At 49.3% G+C, this 13,780-nt stretch overlaps 1 protein-coding gene and 1 long non-coding RNA gene across 2 annotated transcripts in view; both read right to left on the bottom strand.

Moving 5' to 3' along the window:
• The window catches only part of LOC144338331 (uncharacterized), a 193,880-nt gene that overhangs the window by 105,067 nt on the left and 75,033 nt on the right, over positions 1–13,780 (bottom strand). The window lies entirely within an intron of this gene.
• Positions 1–13,780, bottom strand: part of LOC114680150 (uncharacterized) — a 64,890-nt gene that overhangs the window by 35,272 nt on the left and 15,838 nt on the right. Inside the window, exons 2-4 of the long non-coding RNA XR_013411265.1 lie at positions 7,346–7,536; positions 7,091–7,219; positions 5,162–5,279 (exon numbers count right to left, since the gene is read on the bottom strand). This is a non-coding gene — a long non-coding RNA (uncharacterized LOC114680150). The remainder of the gene's footprint in view (positions 1–5,161; positions 5,280–7,090; positions 7,220–7,345; positions 7,537–13,780) is intronic.

Consider the following 13,780-nt stretch of genomic DNA (forward strand, 5'->3'; position numbering starts at 1 on the left):
CAATGGACCACGCACACCTGCAGACCCACGGAAAGCGGGGTGACACGGCCGATTCTTGTAGCGAGCAGGCCAGGGTGCACTCAAAGAGCATCTCTTTCCAGAGGTCTGCCATGGAAAGTTACACATTTATTCCACGAGTTAATGGCACTGCACCGAACATTTCTGTAAGAGTCTCTAAGCAAGTATTTCCTTCTGCCTACAATGGCCCGACACAAACTGAAAAAGCTCTTGGAGCTGCCAAAGACTTCAATATCCCCTTAACTATTGTCATGCACATCCATGTGAAGAGACCACCAAACAGGGTTTGTGAGCGCAACATGGCTGTTTATTTAACCTGGGTGCAGGCGGGCTGAGTCCAAAGAGTCAGCGAAGGGAGCTAAGTGTGGGGCCGTTTTATAGGATTTGGTTAGGTAAAGGAATATTACAGTCAAATGGGGGTTGTTCTCTGGCGGGCAGGAGTGGGGGTCACAAGGTGCTCAGTGGGGGAGCTTTTTGAGCCAGGATGAGCCTGGAAAAGGAATTACACACACACACACAAAATCATCGCTTAAGGCAAGGACTGGCCATTTTCACTTATTTCTGGTAGAATGTTATCAGTTAAGTCCAGGCAGGGCATTTGCACTTTTGTGATTCTTCAGTTACTTCAGGCCATCTGGGCGTATATACGTGCAAGTCACAGGGGACGCGATGGCTTGGCTTGGGCTCAGACGCCTGACAACTACAGTCTTTACTTTTAAGGTGTGGGGTAAGATCATATAATCCCCAACTAAGCTCCTGATGCTGTGTGTGGCATCTAGCAAAGGCACGTTCCATTCCTGGATTACATTTGACTCAAGAGTCCACAGTGAGAACGATTTCTGGTGAATGAAACACCAGGCAGGAGGGTGATTCCGCTGGGCAGCTCTTCACACACAGCCCAGGAGCTGAGGGGAGAGGAAGAGGCCCACGCGCGTCCACCGTGCTCACGCCCCCTTGGAATGCGCCCCACACCTAGAGACCCGGACCCAAGGGAAATCTGACCTGAAAATGGGCAAATCCTCACTTTGCAGAGGGACAGGGACTCGGGGCCACAACTTGACCTCAGAGCAACACAAGTGCAGACACAGCACCCCAGGACACCCTCTCCACCCAAATTCAAGGAGGAAAACCAACGCCCCGCCCCCTTGCGGAAACCCCCGGCTGCTGGAGCAGACGCCTGCCGGCGTGTGCAGCCTCTCCCGTCCCACGTTCCGGGCTCAGCACCTGTGCCTCAGCCCTGGCACTGCTCGCCACACCCACAGGTGTGCCAGGAGGGGCAGGTCCTAAGGTCTCCACTGCACCAAAGCCTGCAAGGCAAAGGGGCAGCTCCCTCCAGCAGGAGTCCAGAAGCACACACTGCACCAGCGTCAAGGCGTGAGAATTCTCCCCTCGGTCTCCGAGTCTCCAGTCTGTTGCCCGCCACGGTCTTCTGCCAACGGCGAGGCCCAAGCTGGGCGGCACATTTGGTTCTCACCATTTCCCTTGTCAAATCAATACTGCAAACATATCCAATTCATCTTGTCACTAAAAATGAAATAATCCGCCATCTCCATCACAGATGATGCAATCAGGTTTTCATTACCGGGTTTTTGTTTTGTTTAGTTTTTTGGTTTTTTTCTATTTTGAGATGGAGTTTCTGCTCTGTCGCCCAGGGTGGAGTGCAGTGGTGCGATCTTGGCTCCCTGCAACCTCTGCCTCCCGGGTACAAGTGATTCTCCTGCCTCAGCCTCCCAAGTAGCTGGGATTACAGGTGCCTGCCACCATGCCCGGCTAATTTTCATCTTTTCAGTACAGACGGGGTTTCACCATGTTCACCAGGCTGGTCTCGAACTCCTAACCTCAGGGGATCCACCTGCCTCCTTCTCTCAAAGTGCTGGAATTACAGGCATAAGCCACCACTCCCGACCATTACTGGTGTAATTTCTAAGCCACTCTCTCACACCCACTCCCTTTTTTTTTTTTTTTTTAAGAACCAGCTTTATGCCTATATTTTTTCCAAGAGAACCAGTTACCCCATTTCAAGTACAAATAAGACACGTTGTTTAAAAACCAAAAATGCCCATTTGCACAGAAGTCTCCAAATACCCAGTCGATTTAAGCCTTGAGAATAAGATCAAGCTGTTGGCTGAATACAACTTCCCTTTCCATCTGTCTGCCTGTGAGTTAGACACAAGGATGAAGCCACGAGCTAGGGACATAAAGGCAGGAACCAAGGTAGCGGAGACTCCAAATAAAAGCTGGAAGACCAACACAAATGCACCACACCCTGCACACCCTCCTCTCCTTCCTTTTCAGAATTTCCAGAGGATGAAACAGGGACCTTCTCAGACGTCCCACGATGCAGGCGGCCAGAGGGGAAGGCGGCGGCAGCCTGAATGGGGCGACCGGGAAATCACATTCCACAAACAGAAATTCTCCATGTGCTTTACATCCTCTGTCTCTGAAGAACTATGCCAGGCTAACAGTCGCTAGAAAACCGCATTCAAGTGTCATTTCCCATTTCAAGCAAAGAAAACAGTGGTGGGGCATGAGGGAAAAACATAGCCATGTGTTCTGGGCTATTAAATAAGGTTTTTTCTGTTATAAACGTATAATTTTACATTCTCAGATTTCTGTATAATTGATATGCTTCCTAATTAGCAGACATAGTAATAAAAAGTGAATTCCAAGTGTAAGATCGGAGGAACCGTTCACATGGCTTCAGGTTCTGCTACTGTGTTTCAACTTAAGAAAATGGTTCTGTGTGTTGGTAACAAGGCCTGAGAGTCTGTGTGAGAGTCAGTGTGGCTGTAATCAGGGTTCGTGTTGGTTCCCTAGCAGAGGATGTTACACTGTTACATTATCTTCTACAAAAAATCCTGAAAAAAATGAAGGCTGAATAGACATACACACCCTCCCAAAATAATCCAAATGTCCACCGATATGAAAAACAGATGAATTACGGCTTCCATCGTGGAATATTCTTCAGCAGTGAAAACAAACTATAGCCACAGGTGCCAACTAGGATAAAGAAAACCTTTTAAACACGCTTCAAGTGAACTGACTAGGCAGAATTCCTTGATTACAGGCATCTGCTCCAAAAGGGTACTGTTATTAATCCTGTGATGTAGAATGATAGTTAGCAACCCTGTTTCGGGGCACATCTAGAAAAAAAGCAAAATAATGACTACACAATTTTAAATTCTTTGTAAATTATAACTATTACTATGAAAATTCTAAAAATGTGAAAATCTTCCCAACTGTTATTGGACACGCTTCAAAATAAATACCCTGGCATTGCTTGCCACACCCACAGTTGTGCCAAAATAAATGAAAATATAGCCCAAGGTAGTAGAACTGAAACCTGAAGATGTACGAGCCGTCCCTGCCTCGCTATCTATACATCGGGTAGAAATTTAAGAGCAGGTAGTGACACTGCAATGCAAGGCTCAAACCAACTGGGTATTTGGAAACTTTTATGCAAAGTGGCATTTTCGGTTTTTAAACACGGTGTTATTTGTACTTCAAACAGGTAACTGTTTGGTTCCCTTGGAAAAAATATAGCCATAAACCTGGTTTTTTTAAAAAAATACGGGAGTGGGTATGAGAGAGAGTAGCTTAGAAATTTTAAAAGTATCAGCAGGGAGCAGTGGCTCATGCCTGTCATCCCAGCACTTTGAGAGGCAGGCCCAAGGGGCCTTTGAGGACACCGGTCTCCTCTTGCTGCCTGCCTGCTGGACTGACCCCCCCATGACATTCACTGGGTTTCCACCCCGTCTCATTCAACATCCCAAGGGTGGTCTTCATCCTCGTCTGGGGCTTAGCTCTGCCCCAATTTCCTAAATCTCTGCCCTCAGAGCCTGAAAACACCCACGCCCAGGGTCACCCTAAGTCCACGTTTACCCCAGAGAGTCCCCATTTTATGTTTTCCAGGCATCGCCTTAGTGATAATTTATCCTGTAAATTCCAACTGCCTTCACACCTCACCCCTGCTGTCTCCCAGCAGAACCCACTCAGATGCACATGCCCCAGACCCACACCCAGGTCTGTGCATGCTGCCCTGCTCTGCCCATGTGGGGACCACCTCTCTTTCTTGAGGAATCAGCTGGCGATCAACTCCTTGTGGAGGGCTGCCCTGACTTCCAACTCTCTCCAGCAAAGGCAGAAGCCATCCTCGGTACTTCCCCAAAACTCAGGCCAAGTATGAAGATGGCGCAGATGCTAGCTGTGCCTGGGATGCCATGGGCAGGGTCCCCAGATGCTCTGCACATGGCCCGGGGCAACGCCTGAACATAGCAAGTGCTGAAGAAACAAAACTGACGTGCGCTGACCTCTGATAGGGCCTCCTTCACCATCCACATCTGTCTCCCCTCTGGACAGTAAAATCCACAAGACACGGAGGGCTTGTCTCACTCATCTTCAAACTCCCAGGGTCACCCTGGTAGGTAAAGGGGACTCAAATGTCTTCTGAAGGAAGCAGCTGGTTAGCTGCCGAGTTAAAGGGCCTCTGAAATTCAGAGCTCTGCATAGGAGTCCAGCACACTTTATTATGAATGACTCCAACCACGGCAGAAGTGGGCGTGGAACCAGTGCTAACCAATTCAGGGTTTGTTCACTGTTTCTCAGTTCATTATCACAACGCATTCTCACAGAGCAGCTGCGCACAGATCCTCAGACATCTACACAGAGTGGGACGATGACGCCAAGTCACGTGAACGTCCTGTTGCAGACTGGGAGACACCGGTCAGACACGGACCCAGGCAGAGCACAGACCTCGCGTTAAATCGGCTCCGTGTAAACAGCACTCCCTGCCAGGCCCTTTCCTATCTGCACAGCTTCTACAAATTCAACTCTCGCACCTGACACCTAGGAATACTGCACACCCCCATGTGAATCCCCTGCTCACCTCCCAAAATGACCCGGCATGGCCGAGTACAAAAACTTTCAACATAAGGGAACTGGAGGGCATGTGGGGCTTTCTCGAGTCCCTGCTGCCTCCTGATGGGAAGACCCAATGCTTCACACCCCTAGTGAAGGGCGGGTCTCTTCGGCCCCCAGACTTTGACCTGGAGCTTAAATCAGTATTAACTAATTTCATTTTCCAGGACCAACTTCAAAGGCCTGCAAAGCCAGAGAAGGGAGAGGAGATGGAACACGCCCTCACCTCAGACCTGCCGCAAGCACGCACTTCTCAGATGCGTCCCAAGGTGCACAGCGTGTCCGATGCCTGTTTCACATCCACCGACCTGCAGGTCTTCTATGTGGCATCAGCCTCCTGGGCACTGGGAACAAGAGGTATAATGGCAAGTCCCCTATGCAGCAAAGGTGAGGCAAAGGGACCCAACGCAATGGAACTGACCTTTTTCTGACAGTCTCAAAACAGAAGGAAAATACTGTACAGTCAACTCCCCCTCACGCAGGTTTATTTACCTGTGACTCAGAGGCCATGACAGAGAACTTCAGGTTCTTACCGATTCCTATTTTCCCCATCCAGGAAGCCTTTGTTTTTAATATCGTACGAACTTGCCATTTTGTAGGCCAAAACCAGCAAATATTGGCAGTTTCCTACGGTTCAACTGAATAAAATATGATCATGGCCTTTTGTGAAACCATGAAGAAAAGGTGGATATCTCAATATGTGTTTCCAGACTGGCTTTGTTCCTGAAGCAGTAACTCTGTTCACACAGGATTTTAGACACTGAAGAATAAACATCAATATCCCACCAAGAAAACCAAAGGAATGAAATAATTTCGCATCCACCTTGGAACCTTTTTAGGACAAGGCAGGACACAAACTTCTAAAAAGCTGCAATTATCCCTCTGTATACACAGGGACATGGATTCCAGAACACCCCCCGAGTTTACCCAAATCTACGTATCCACAGGACTCCACGGCCACCCTATGGAACCACATGTAGGAAACGTCGGTCCTCCACAAAGCCAGGTTTTTTCAGTAAGGGTTTGGTTGGAAAAAAAAATTAACATAAGTGATCCTTCGAAGCTCAAAACCCACGTTGTTCAGGGTCAGCTGCATTTATTACTTGTGTCATATCTGAGGCCTGAAAGCCATCATTCTCGATACCTTAATGTGACGGTTAACAAACTAACTGTTCTGATTAGAAAGAGGAAAAAGCTTATTTTTAAGCTGACAATGAGAGTTGACGCGGCTACGGTGAACGGAGAACAGACCTAAGCATGCACCAAGGCTGGGGTGACTGCCTGTGCTCAGACCCACCAGGGCCTGTTCTTCCACCTCCCTCTGCTGAAAGGGATAACCTCCTTCTCCCCCACGACTAAAGGGCCTTTTTTAAATACTCACACGAGAAGTGCTATGAAAAGCTGAAAGGTCACAGATAACATTTTTAAAAATAAACATTAACATAAGCATTTAACAGGCCCATTATGATTTAAAGGAAAAAAAAAAGGTATTAAGTTCCTGGGTGCAGGGGCTCATGGCCGTAATCCCAGCACTTTGGGTGGCCGAGGTGGGTGCATCACCTGAGATCAAGAGTTTAAGACCAGCCTGGCCAACATGGTGAAACCCTGTCTCTAATGAAAATACGAAAATTAGCCAGGCATGGTGGCAGACGCCTGTAACCCCAGTTACTTGGGAGGCTGAGGGAAGAGAATCACTTGAACCCGGGAGGGAGAGTTTGCAATGAGCCAAGATCATGCCATTGCACTTCAGCCTGGGCGTTGAGTATGAAACTCCGTCCCAAAAAGAAAAAAAAAAGTATAAAGTTTTCCTTTCAATGAACCTATCGTTCAGCCACCGAGGTATCCTATAGCTACTTATTCAGCCATGAGATACACCACAGGAGACATAGGCGAACAGGACACAGTTCTTCCCTGAAAGAAGGCTGCACCCTCAACAGAAGGGAGGCACACACTCCAAATGGAATCGGCATAGGGAACAGATGCTGCTGCAGGTGGAACTGGCTGCACAGAGCACCCGCTCAAGTGTCTGAGAAATAAGGAGCGGTTGGTGGCATCACCTTCCGTACCTGAGCTGGGTGGTGGGGAGCCTGTCACCACCACCACCACCACCCGGGACAAAGGCCCCCAGAACCACACAACGAACTTACAAACTCACCGAGGCGATGACCGAGCAACGTGCGTGGAGTGATGCGAACACGCAGACGTCAGGGCCACGCGCGGCATTGGTTTTATGCATCGACTTGAGCGTGCCCGGGGTGCCCAGATGGCTGGTTCTGCATTATTTCTGTGTGAGATGCATGTTTGCCTCTGGACTGAGTGGAGACCCATCCTCGCCGGTGTGGGGGGCACCACCCTATCCACCCAGGGCCCGAGTAAAACAGCAAGGCGGGGAAAACTGGGTTCACTCCACCTGTCTGGCTGATGGGCCAGTGACATCCGTCTTCTGCAGCCCGTGCTCCTGGGTTTCAGCTCCTCAGACCCGGGTGGAATCTGCACCCTCCGCTTCTCAAGTCTTCAAGCCACACCATCCCAGGACTCTAGCTTGCAGGCTGTGGGTCCTGTGGCTTCCTGGACTCTGTAGCCCCTGCAGCAAGCCTCGCCCTGGAGACACACGCACACCCGGCTGGCTGTCTCTCTGGAGATCCCTGACTAAAAGCCGCCCCTGAAAGTGGTCTTCAGAGTTTCTTTCTAGCCCTAAGATCCCAGCGCCCCCTCCTACAATTCTAGGTGGAAAGGTGAACGGAGACCAATGGACAGAGGTGCGTGCGACGACACGCCAGGCAACGGCACTGGGCAGGAGGGTACTAATGTTCACTAAGCAAAGAATGTTGCTTGCCACAAAAATGAGGACAGTAAAGACTTCTTCAAACAGAAATGAGTTTGTTTCATGATTTGCTCTTAATACATAAGAAATCATAAAAGTAGGCCTATTAACAATTACATAAGTCTTTAGAGGCCCTTGAACTACTTCTGTCCCTTTGTGTTTTTATACAAAATAAGCCTAAGGTTAAAGAGAATAACGTCACTGGCCACACTGGGGCCACATGAGGACACAGCTTATACCCCTGAGGTCCCTGGGTGCCCCGTGTCCTTCCCTTGCTATTTATGGAAATATGGGAGAAACCAGGAGGTCTGAGCGTGGACCTGGCCGTGCTCCCGGGGGCCGAGGAAAGCACCCATCTGTCCAGTCTTCCCTCCACCCCGCGGTTCCCTCCTACCCAGACTCTTGGCCTGACGCGACTCATGCACTCAGCAGCGCCATCATTAAACGTTTAGCTTCGCATCACGAGGGCCTCCTCTGGCCTCCTCTGACCACTGCTGAACCTGCAGTCAGCACTAGTCTGCAGGACACGCGTGGACAAAGTTGATGGATCACGGCTTCCAATGAGGAAGGTGCAGGCAAGGAGTCGGAGAGCCGGGGATGGAGCAGCCCTCACCCAGGGAGGCGAAGGCCAGCAGCGGCCACCACCGAGGACCTCCCTTCCCACCCTGAGGGCAGCTCACCCAGGGAGGTGAAGGACGACACCAGCCACCACTGAGGGCCTCAAGGGCTCTCCCCACCCTGAAGGCGGCTGCGATCACATTTTCCCATCGCACCAAGAGACCCCTGTATTGAGCACAAACCTTTCCTTTGTGCTTTGAATCAATAAGGAATCACAACACAGACATTCCCTCAATCCAAATGGCCAGCCCACAAAACAGATACGCAATCATACACATTTCCTGTGGGAAAATCAGTCAGTCCCTGGGGCCTCGCGCCAGGGGTAGGGGAGCATCATGGGGAGATGCCCCAGCCCCAGTCTGGCTCTTCTCTCTACAGCTCCTTTTCCCTTCTCTTCCCACCGCCCCTTCCCACCCCCTCCTAGCCTCAGAGGCTCCTTCCTCAAATTCTTTCCCCTTGATGAAGTCATTCATGCCCAAAATACAAGGCAAAGTCATGGGGGCTCAAGAGAAAATCCATACCGTGGCTCGCGTTTTAGATTCTCATAAGTTTGAGAATAACCAAGCAAGAATCTTTGGCATGTGAATGTGGTCTGAAGGCATCTGAGCACAATGCCCGGCACTTGCCCGGAGTGGATCATGGGTGTCTCGGACATCTTCGCAACTCTACACCAATTATTTTGAAACACACCAGCAGAATAGAACCATGTGAATAGCTGCTTCTCAGTTAAAAGTAGGAAAACACTCCAAAAGCTGCCCTCAAGGAACATCCTTCCCACCAGGAGTTTCCTGCATCGGGCCCTTCAGGCACAGGCAAGGCCCCCGGGCCCAACTCCCTCATCCCTGCGTCATAAAGCAGCAAAGACGATGGGGAATAAAGCAAGTGAAGGAGTCAGTCCCGCACAAAACGGGCTCCAGAAGCCACAGCCACTCTCCCAGTGTGGGAGCCAAGTTCAGAGACCTGGAAACACCAGCGTTCCCAGGGAGGAGGGCAGAACAATGCCATTTCCCCCTAGTTTAGGGAGACACCACCCCACGTCCTCTGGCCTTAAAAGAGGAGAGACTTCACATAAATGATTTCAATGACTCCACCACACACAGAAAGTGGGCTGAGGGCTAACACACCCATTTAAATGTCTGGCAAAAACACATTAAATGAACACACAGATAAGCAAGGTTCTCCTGTTATCCACCAAATATTCAGAAACAAATCCAGTAAGCAATCTCTTTGCAATCAAAAGACCAATTCAGAGGTGCAGATTAAAAATAAACATACAACTGAACCCTTAATATACCAAGAACCAAATTCCACGGAAGTGTTATCACATCACCACCTCCCAGCTGAAGGAAGCGGCACTGGCCACTGACCAGCTGTTCACTCGTGGATCAGTGAACGAAAGGCAGTGCTGTCCAGGACAACGATGAGATGTTAACCTGAAAAGGGCAAGATTGCAGAGGCTGAAGGGACCTTCCAGGTAACCCGGCCCCCTCGGTGGACAGAGGACCCCCGTGGGGCCACAGAGCCCAGAGCTCCAGTGTGTTCGGGGCAAGCACTCAACTGCAACCCTGATGATGTCCGAACGCCTTCTGCCCTTCTGTGTCTCTGCCCCACTAACAGGGAATCCGTGAATGCTAAGGAAATGTAACGCATTTTACAATACATGTAGATTTTTAGCAAATTAAAGATAAACAGTGACAAACTTTGAGAATTAACCAAAATATAGTTCAGTGAATGCCCAAACTCAAAGCTAGTCTCCAAGAGGTGATAAGCTGTGTGTGGTGGTTAACGCCTGTAAATCCCAGCAGTTGGGGAGGCTGAGGCAGGAGAATCACTTGAGCCTAGAAAGTTGGGGTTGCAGTGAGCTGTCATTGCACTACTGCACCCAGCCTGAGAAACAGAGTGAGACTGTCAAAAACAAACAAACAAAAACAAATTAAAGGAGTTCAAATGAATTCGCCCATACCCTTTAAATTTTCAGTTGGGTACATGGGGTGATCTAGTTCCTTTTTCCCTTGCAATACATGAATAGTCTAATAATTAAATATAATCTAACAATTACATGGGAAAATTTAATTATTTTCCCATTTCATTATTCCCTATCTCAAGGAAAAAGTTAAAAGTATTCCCTATTTCAGGGAAAAAGCTAAAAATCATTTTAAACCTTCCTTCCACAAAACAGTATACTCAGTCATCTCTATCTGCTTGATCATGTGGAATTCAGCTTCACATGTCTACAATACGGTTTTTGTTAAACAGCGTTTATGTAGACAGGCAAGAGAAAGAAACACTTGGTCTATGTAGAAGCAGCAGAAGACACGTTTTAACAGAAAAGGGAGAAGATACCACCGTGTGAATCTGGAAATTCTGTTCTCATCTTGTCCACACACACAGAAAACACCCAAGCACGTGCCTAGTGTCCAAAAGAAGCATAGAAAGGACAGGGATCCCTCCAGTTGTTTAATGACCAGCCCCACTTGTCACCGCCACATAACAAAATCCGCACGGCAACTTCAGCACGTTTCATTCACGATTCCACGGAAATCAGGCTGAAGAACATACAGATGTTTTGCCCACATTTAAAAATCCAAGTGTGGGACTCATAGAAATAAAACACATTATGGGTTCACTTAACTTTTCCAAATTTTTACTTGGAGAAACCTATAAAGTTCTGGTCAGTTACATCCTTAAGTTTTTCCATAATTTTTCAATGCAAAGGTTGGGCAAGACTTGTAAAGAGGTACACACATACGGCCCGGCGCGGTGGCTCACACCTATAATCTCAGCACTTTGGGAGGCCGAGGTGGGCAGATCACGAGGTCAGGAAACCGAGACCATCCTGGCTAACACGGTGAAACCCCGTCTCTACTAAAAATACAAACAATTAGTCAGGCGTGGTGGCGGGTGCCTGTAGTCCCAGCTACTCGGGAGGCTGAGGCTGGAGAATGGCATGAACCCGGGAGGCGGAGCTTGCAGTGAGATCGCACCACGCACTCCAGCCTGGGTGACAGAGGGAAACTGTCTCAAAAACAACAAAGGAGGTACACACATACATGGCACGTTCTTCTCTCAAAGAGACGGGCCCTTTTTTAAGATTCCAGAAGTAAATGTGGTTGTCACCCTGCTTTTGAGAGGATGGGCTGTGTTTTAAGCATGAACACACTTTCCTCCATGCACCAAGGATGCACCATGGGGGCAGTGCTGCCGCCGCCTCCCCAGTCTCTGCTCAGGGTGGGACTATACACCGTTAACAGGCCAGGTGCTCAGAAGGAGGCTTCCAGGACTTGCTGTAGGCATTCATTAGCAGGGAAGGCAGTGCCTCGTGCTGGTGGGCATCCAGCAGTAAGGGGGTCTTGCACTTCACTCCCTGGGCCCAGCCCCAGACAGAGGGGAAAGAGACACCTGTATCGTAACTCATGTGTATTTATAGACACACAGAGACTCTGCAGTGCAAGGTGCAGAACTAGAAGGAATCGTGGAAATAAGAGGGAAGACATTGGGTTACGACTGGCAGAGCCACCTCAAGCCTCAGCACTTCCTGCCAGAGCCCTCACTGACCAGACTCCTCCAGGGTCACTGCCACTGCCTTGACCTGCTCATGACAGGGCAGACAGTGACAGAACCTCAGAATAACCTCCCACTCCTTCCTCACCAGCCCAGGGGACGAGCTGTTCACGAGTGTCCCAAAGCCTGAATGCGGGAACACAGAGGTGACTGAGCAGAAAGGGGGACAACCACAATGGCTGAGGGTGTGCAGATATCGCGGGGCACCCCAGCAGCCCTTTCCATCTTTTTTTTTTTTTTTTTGAGACGGAGTCTCGCGCTGTCACCCAGGCTGGAGTGCAGTGGCCGGATCTCAGCTCACTGCAAGCTCCGCCTCCCAGGTTCACGCCATTCTCCTGCCTCAGCCTCCCGAGTAGCTGGGACTACAGGCGTCCGCCACCTCGCCCGGCTAGTTTTTTGTATTTTTTTTTTTTTTTTTAGTAGAGACGGGGTTTCACCATGTTAACCAGGATGGTCTCGATCTCCTGACCTCGTGATCCGCCCGTCTCGGCCTCCCAAAGTGCTGGGATTACAGGCTTGAGCCACCGCGCCCGGCCAGCCCTTTCCATCTTAAAGAGGACGGCCACGGGTGTGCGGATGCTCCCGCGTGACCCAGCCGTGCTTTCCACCTTATAGGGGAATGGCCACGGGTGTGCGGATATTCCCGGGTGCCCCAGAGCCCTTTTCACCTTAAGGAGATTTTCACAGTCTCATATCAGTCTCCAAACTATTCAGTGAGGTTGGAGGAGTATCACTGTGGGCCAACACTGATTGGCACCAAGTAAGGGCAATTTTATAACCATGTCTCAACCATGAAACAATCAGGTCTTTGGCCATCTGGTCTAAGCTTTTTCTGTAACAAAGTTGGATAATTAAGTTGAACTTCGGTTTTCCAAAGCTTGTTACAGAAACCACATCTTCCTAGGTGTGGCTCTGTGGTGTCACGTGCACACATCAGTAGCCAGGCTTGCCAAGACTCATGGCTCGATACATGTTCACCTGAGAAGGCTGCTCAATCACTGAGGGCTCCGGCATGCTCTGAAATGAATTTGCCACTTCAGCCTACACTCTACTCCCTTGTTTGTTTAAAGAAACCCAAAAAGCAGAATTTATTTTGGCCAATCGCCTGCTGGCCCAACTGCAGAGGTTTTAATTAGAGTGCTTTCTATGATGCAATGAAAGTAAAGTCGTATAGATCAACTCATTATTACCACTCCAAAGGTTTAGTAAATCTCCAGATACTCAGGCAAACATTTTAAGAAGCTACATTAAGGTTTACAATACTCAAAATTTAAAACTACATCCATGCTTCAAAAAACCATTCCCATTTTAGATGGCCAAATGCATATGAGAAAGAAAGAAACGTGCTGAGCGCATTTTTTGGGTAATCTTATGGAGAAACTGCCACTTTAAAAATGGCTCTAGTCCCTGGCTCCAGATGGGTGTGGTGGGTTGCCTCACTCAATTTCAACTCCACCCGAAGCTGGGACACTAGAAATCCATTCCCACACTCCAGGGCACCAGAATTCCCACTTCTGGAAACAGCCTGGAATGCAGACCTGTAGCAGAGAATTCTTTCCTGCCCACCCTAACCGTCCTCTGTGGAAGGCAACAGTCAAAGACAAGTCCACCCCCCTAGGCACAACTGCACCACGAAGAACCATTTCAAGGTGGGAGGTGATTGATTAGTGGGAACAGGCAGTTTAGCTAATCACTTATAAGGCAGAGAAGGGGGGTTTGAAGGCCTGTGTCTGGCCTTGTCCTCGGTAAATGGTCATCCCCAGGCAGCCTAAGCCACATGGGAAGGGGCTTCTTGCAGTAAAAGTGGGGGCGCCGTTGTGGGGAGGGGGAATGTCTTAACCA

Source organism: Macaca mulatta, chromosome 20 (genome assembly GCF_049350105.2).
Source record: "Macaca mulatta isolate MMU2019108-1 chromosome 20, T2T-MMU8v2.0, whole genome shotgun sequence".
Classification (NCBI taxonomy): Eukaryota; Metazoa; Chordata; class Mammalia; order Primates; family Cercopithecidae; genus Macaca; species Macaca mulatta.